This window comes from Cervus canadensis, chromosome 2 (assembly GCF_019320065.1).
Source record: "Cervus canadensis isolate Bull #8, Minnesota chromosome 2, ASM1932006v1, whole genome shotgun sequence".
NCBI classification, from domain to species: Eukaryota; Metazoa; Chordata; class Mammalia; order Artiodactyla; family Cervidae; genus Cervus; species Cervus canadensis.
In genome coordinates this window covers 75,368,048-75,373,907 of record NC_057387.1, presented here as the reverse complement: position 1 = coordinate 75,373,907, position 5,860 = coordinate 75,368,048, and the positions used below count along the sequence as shown (strand labels likewise).

At 34.0% G+C, this 5,860-nt stretch overlaps 1 non-coding gene across 1 annotated transcript; it reads right to left on the bottom strand.

Moving 5' to 3' along the window:
- Positions 1 to 871: 871 nt before the first annotated feature.
- Positions 872 to 992, bottom strand: LOC122437544. Its single transcript, XR_006268353.1, has one exon. It is a non-coding gene; the product is annotated as a U6atac minor spliceosomal RNA (small nuclear RNA).
- Between the last annotated feature and the right edge of the window lie 4,868 nt (positions 993 to 5,860).

Below are 5,860 nucleotides of genomic sequence, written 5' to 3'. Positions count from 1 at the left end.
GAAGTATATTTATGAGATAGGTAGTAGAAGGAAACTTGAAGATTGAATTGCCTTGAATCATGTTTTCACTGTAAAATAGGTTATTGTCTGTTTATACTCGCTTTCCCAAAGAATGGGTCGCAGAGCTGAAAACAGAGCAAGTTTGCAGTTTTCCAGAACACAATATGTTTGATTTTGTTCTTCCAATACTCACAATGACTTTAAGTTTTTGCTGTGTGATTCTCTATGAGATAAGCCAGAGATCCTCCTATGGGTGACCTGATCCGAGGACGATTCTTATTTTCTGCTTAAGGCCAAGGTTTGAGAACCACAGACTTGAATTTGTACATTCTTCAAGTTCATTAAGTAGCTAGGTTCACACCTTCATGCTTTTGAAGTTCATGCTTAAGGCAATTTTGGCCTGAAGTCTAATATAAAAGAATTTTTAAACAGGACATGAGTAAATATATCATTTCTTTAGTCATTGTCATCCCTTTTGATACTTGAATATATGATTAATTAATAACAAAGGAAGATTATGCACCTGAAATAACTATGTGAATCATGCCTGCTAACATGATTATACCCTGCAAGTGGAAATTAGCTTGACCTATTCATAGAAAGAAAGTACTTGTGGTACTATTATTTTTCTGTGGCACATCACATTTTTTCTCAAATTTAAAGAGAAGATGGCAGATAAACATAATTCACATTGTATCTAATGATTTTAAAATTTATTTTACTTAATACAGACAAAAATTATCATGATTTTCAAATCAAACAGTATTAAAAATTCACTGAAAAGCTTGTTATCATCTCCCAGAGTTAACTACCTCAGCTTGTTGAATATCCTTTCAGAGATTTTTAAAATGCATATTCAATTCAGACAAATATATATTCTCAATTTTAGCCCTTTGTTATCTAAAGGTAACCTAGTGCTTTTTTGTCAGGCCCGAGAGCCTCTTCCATCCTTGTCAAGGGGAGTGCTAACCTTCTCTCCTTTCATACAACACAACCTAGTGCTTTTTTAACTTAATGATGTACCTCGGAAAAATTTCCATTTCATTACACTTTCTCTTATGTTTTATATCTGCATAGTAACATACCATTGTATGACTGTATCTCTGTTTAAAATAAGAAAACCAAACAACAACAACAAAAAAAATCCCCACATTTGAGTTGTTTCCAGTGTGTTATTTCAAATAATGTCACCACAAATAAATTTCCATATATACTATTTTATGAGTCAGTTTTAATAACTGTCAGTGTATTCATACAATATGTTCAGTTTACTTAGTAACTGACATATATTAAAAAATGAGATTTGTGAATCAGATTGTACATGCATTTTTGATGTTAATTTCTGTGGCTAAATAATTGCCTGCCAGAGTTTAATCTATTTATACTCCCACCACTAATGATTGAGAGTCTACCAAATTCAAATAGTTTATACTAGTTTGTCCTTTACCTTTACTGATAGTGTTTGTTTAATGTTACTTTTCCCTTTTCTTTTTCTTTTTGCCATACAGAACTTTTCTTTTCTGAGTCAAACTTCAATATACTTTGAATGACTTTTGAATTCGAGTTTTGCCCAAATTTTCCTCTAAAACTTTTCCTCTTAGTTTACTTTTCCACAAAAAATTTAGAATCTGTTTTCTGGTTCAAAAAAAAAAAAAAGAAAAAAACCAACTTGAGAGAAATTACTTTAAATTTATATGTTAATAAATTATTTATTTAATTATTTTGTAATTAAGGATGTTGAATCTACCTATTTAAAATCATGAAATGTCTTTCCACGTGTTCATACTTTCTTCTGTGCCCTTCAGCAGTCTACCAAAGTTTTCTGTCTATAGATCTTATATATTTCCTGCCTACTATTTTTCGATTTTTCAGTGTTTTTGTTGCTAATACAAATGAGATATTTTATTCATTATTTTATCTCAGTTCAGTTCAGTTGCTCAGTCGTGTCTGACTCTTCACAACCCCATGGACCGCAGCACACCAGGCCTCCTGTCCATCATGAACTCCCGGAGTCTGCACAAACTCATCTCCATTGAGTCGGTGATGCCATCCGACCATCTCATCCTCTGTCATCCCCTTCTCCTGCCCTCAATCTTTCCCAGCATCTGGTCTTTTCAAATGAGTCAGCTCTTTGCATCAGGTGGCCAAAGTATTGGAGTTTCAGCTTCTACATCAGTCCTTCCAGTGAACACTCAGGACTGATCTCCTTTAGGATGGTCTGGTTGGATCTCCTTGCAGTCCAAGGGACTCTCAAGAGTCTTCTCCAACACCACAGTTCGAAAGCATCAATTCTTCAGTGCTCAGCTTTCTTTATAGTCCGACTCTCACATCCATGCATGACTACTGGAAAAACCATAGCCTTGACTAGACGAACCTTTGTTGGCAAAGTAATGTCTCTGCTTTTTAATATGCTGTCTAGGTTGGTCATAGCTTTTCTTCCAAGGAGTAAGCGTCTTTTAATTTCATGGCTGCAGGCACCATCTGCAGTGATTTTGGAGCCCCCCAAAAATAAACTCTGTCACTGTTTCCACTGTTTCCCAATCTATTTGCCATGAAGTGATGGGACCAGATGCCATGATCTTAGTTTTCTGAACGTTGAGCTTTAAGCCAACTTTTTCACTCTCCTCTTTCACTTTCATCAAGAGGCTTTTTAGTTCTTCTTCAGTTTCTTCCATAAGGGTGGTGTCATCTGCATATCTGAGGTTATTGATATTTCTCCCAGCAATCTTGATTCCAGCTTGTGCTTCCTCCAGCCCAGCGTTTCTCATGATGTACTCTGCATGTAAGTTAAATAAGCAGGGTGACAATATACAGCCTTGACGTACTCCTTTTCCTATTTGGAACCAGTCTGTTGTTCCATGTTCAGTTCTAACTGTTGCTTCCTGACCTGCATACAGATTTCTCAGGAGGCAGGTCAGGTGGTCTGGTATTCCCATCTCTTTCAGAATTTTCCACAGTTTGTGGTGATCCACACAATCGACCGCTTTGGCGTAGTCAATAAAGCAGAAGCAGATGTTTTTCTGAAACTCTCTTCTTTTTTTGATGATCCAGCGTATGTTGGCAATTTTATCTCTGGTTCCTCTGCCTTTTCTATAACCATCTTGAACACTGGTTGTTATTTGCATATGTAAAGACTACTTTGATTTATATTGATATACTGTTTATTATTTATAATAGTTTTCAACTCATTTGATTGGGTTTTCCAGATACTCTTATATTTCCTACATTGTGATGGTTTTATAGCCTTAATTTATGAAAAATGGCCATGGATGAAGCCACAAAAAAAATTTCAATAAAATCTGAAAATAAAGAATTTATGGACACCATTCTATGGTCACAATGCAATGAAACTAGAAATCAATAGAAAAATCAGAAAAAAGCCTCTCCAACTGGAAATTATAAGCAAAAAATTCTCTTAATACTTCTGAACAAAAATTGAAGGATTTTTATGAAATAATGCTAAAACACTACTTCTCAGAATTCTGTGACACAGTATTAACTTAATTAACTAAGTAAGCACCAACTCAAAAATATAAAAAGAATACTATTAAATAAAAGGAAGCAAAACAGAAGAAAAGAACTAAGTTCTTTAGAAAAAGAAATAAAGGAGTTAGGAACAGGAAATGATCTGAATTAATACATAATTCCAGAAGTTGGGTTTTTTATTGTAAAAATAAGATATCTAAAAATATTGTTAATCAAGAAAAAAGATGTAAGCTACTATGTATAAAATAGATAAGCAACAAGGCTATATTGTACAGTACAGGAATATGCAGCCATTATTTTACAATAATTTTAGAGCATAATCTGTAAGTGTACTGCATCACTGTGTTGTAAACCTGAAATTAATATAATGTTGATAATCAATTACACTTCAATTTAAAAAGTAAGAAAAAAGATATAAATACTAAAGATTAGAAATGATAAAGGGGTAAGACATAGAAAAAAAGAATGCTAATATAATCCTAATGATTATTCTAATCTACTATAATGGGGCCCCATAATTTTTTTCATTTTTGCACCCTCTAAGAGAAAATTTTATTTTAAGTTCTTCTTAGTGAGAGAAATTAAATTCTAAGGAATAATATGTCTTGGCTTAACTATCATAAACCAAATTTCTTTATTGCATGTTGTTAACTTTCAACATGTAGATTCAAGTCTTTTTTTTAAATTTCATGAAAATTCTTTCATAATTTTGTTTGAAAGTATTTGCTCTGTGCCATTGCTAAGGTTTTCTTCTTTAGAGACACTTTATAGGTATGTTGGCTCTGCATTATATTTCTTCAATCACTGTCATTTTTATGAAATACTTTAGAAATATATATCTCATTATTTTCATTTAATTTTGGCCATTCTCTTATATCTGTCTTCCCTGTTTCTTACTTATCCACAGTGCTAATTTCTTTCTGTGTTTCTTCCAATTTGTGCTGTATTCATTTTTGTGACAGTTTCTCTTTTCTTCTTCATACCTAATTTATATCAACTCATTTCAAGTCTCATCTCTCTTCCGTGTTTCTTCATTTATGTTTGTTATCATCCACAATAGATCATGTTGCTTTTTTAACATAATAGTAAATATATTTCATTAAGGGAGGCAATATAACTTAAGAGTTACAAGCTATAACTTAAATAAGAGTACAGACACTGGAGAAAGAATGAGCGAATTTCAATACTGGCTTCTACTCTGTGATTAAGCAAATTATTTAATTTTGTGTACTTTAGTTCCTTTCATATATATGTTAATCATAGGAATAACAATGATGTCTAATTCATAGGGTTTTGTTTTTGAGATTCTGTTGAGTTCATATCTATAAAGTGGTTAGAATATTGCCTGGCAATAGTAAACACTATTTAAATTATGATCTATTGTGGTTTTTTTTTTCAATTTTCACTGGCTTTTTGGCAACTTTTTTCCTCACCTCTTGGTAAGTTTTGATGCTTCTTTTTAAATTATTATCTTTGTATCCTTTTTGTGCCTTTTGTATCCTTTTTGTGCCTTTGTATCCTTTTTGTATCCTTTTGTGATAAAGTTTCTTCTTTATCATTTCTCACTACTAAATGAATCATATATTTTTCTGGTCAGTCCTTGTAGAAAGTTTCTGACATGGAGAATTCAAGGTAGCTTTCCTATTCTCTCAATCAAAAAGTTCTTGCTTTCTGTGGTAGATTGTTATATTAAAGACTTCCAACAATAACACCATTCCATATCCATGCGCTCCCATGTTGACTCTAGTCTTAGCTATATAACTTGCTTTAGCCAATGAGACATTAGCAAACACGACATGCAGAATTCTGAAACAGTGTGAACACTGGGGCCCGCCTTATCTCTTGCTGCTGGGAACTCTTTCACCTCCACGTGGAAAAGCCTGAGCTAGCTTTCTGGAAAGAGGTTCCAGGTGTCCAAGCCTTTCTTGTGTGTGTGTGTGTGATGGATTATTACTCAGCCGTAAAAAGGAACACATTTGAGTCAGTGCTAATCAGGTGAATGAACCAAGAGCCTATTATACAGAGTGAAGTAAGTCAGAAAAAGAAGAACAAATATTGTATATTACTGCATATATATGAAATCTAGAAAGATGGTACTGATGAACCTATTTACAGGGCAACAGTGGAGATGGGAGATGCAGACATAGAGAACAGACTTATGGACACAAAAGGGGTGAGGGGTGAGGAAAGAGAGGGTGGGACAAAGGCAGAAAGTAACATGGAAGCATATACACTACCATGTGTAAAACAGATAACCAATGGGAACTTGGTGTATAACTCAGGGACCTCAAACCTGGGCTCTGTAACAACCTAGAGGAGTGGGAAGGGGTGGGAGGTGGGAGGAAGGTCAAAGAGGGAGGAGACATATGTATAC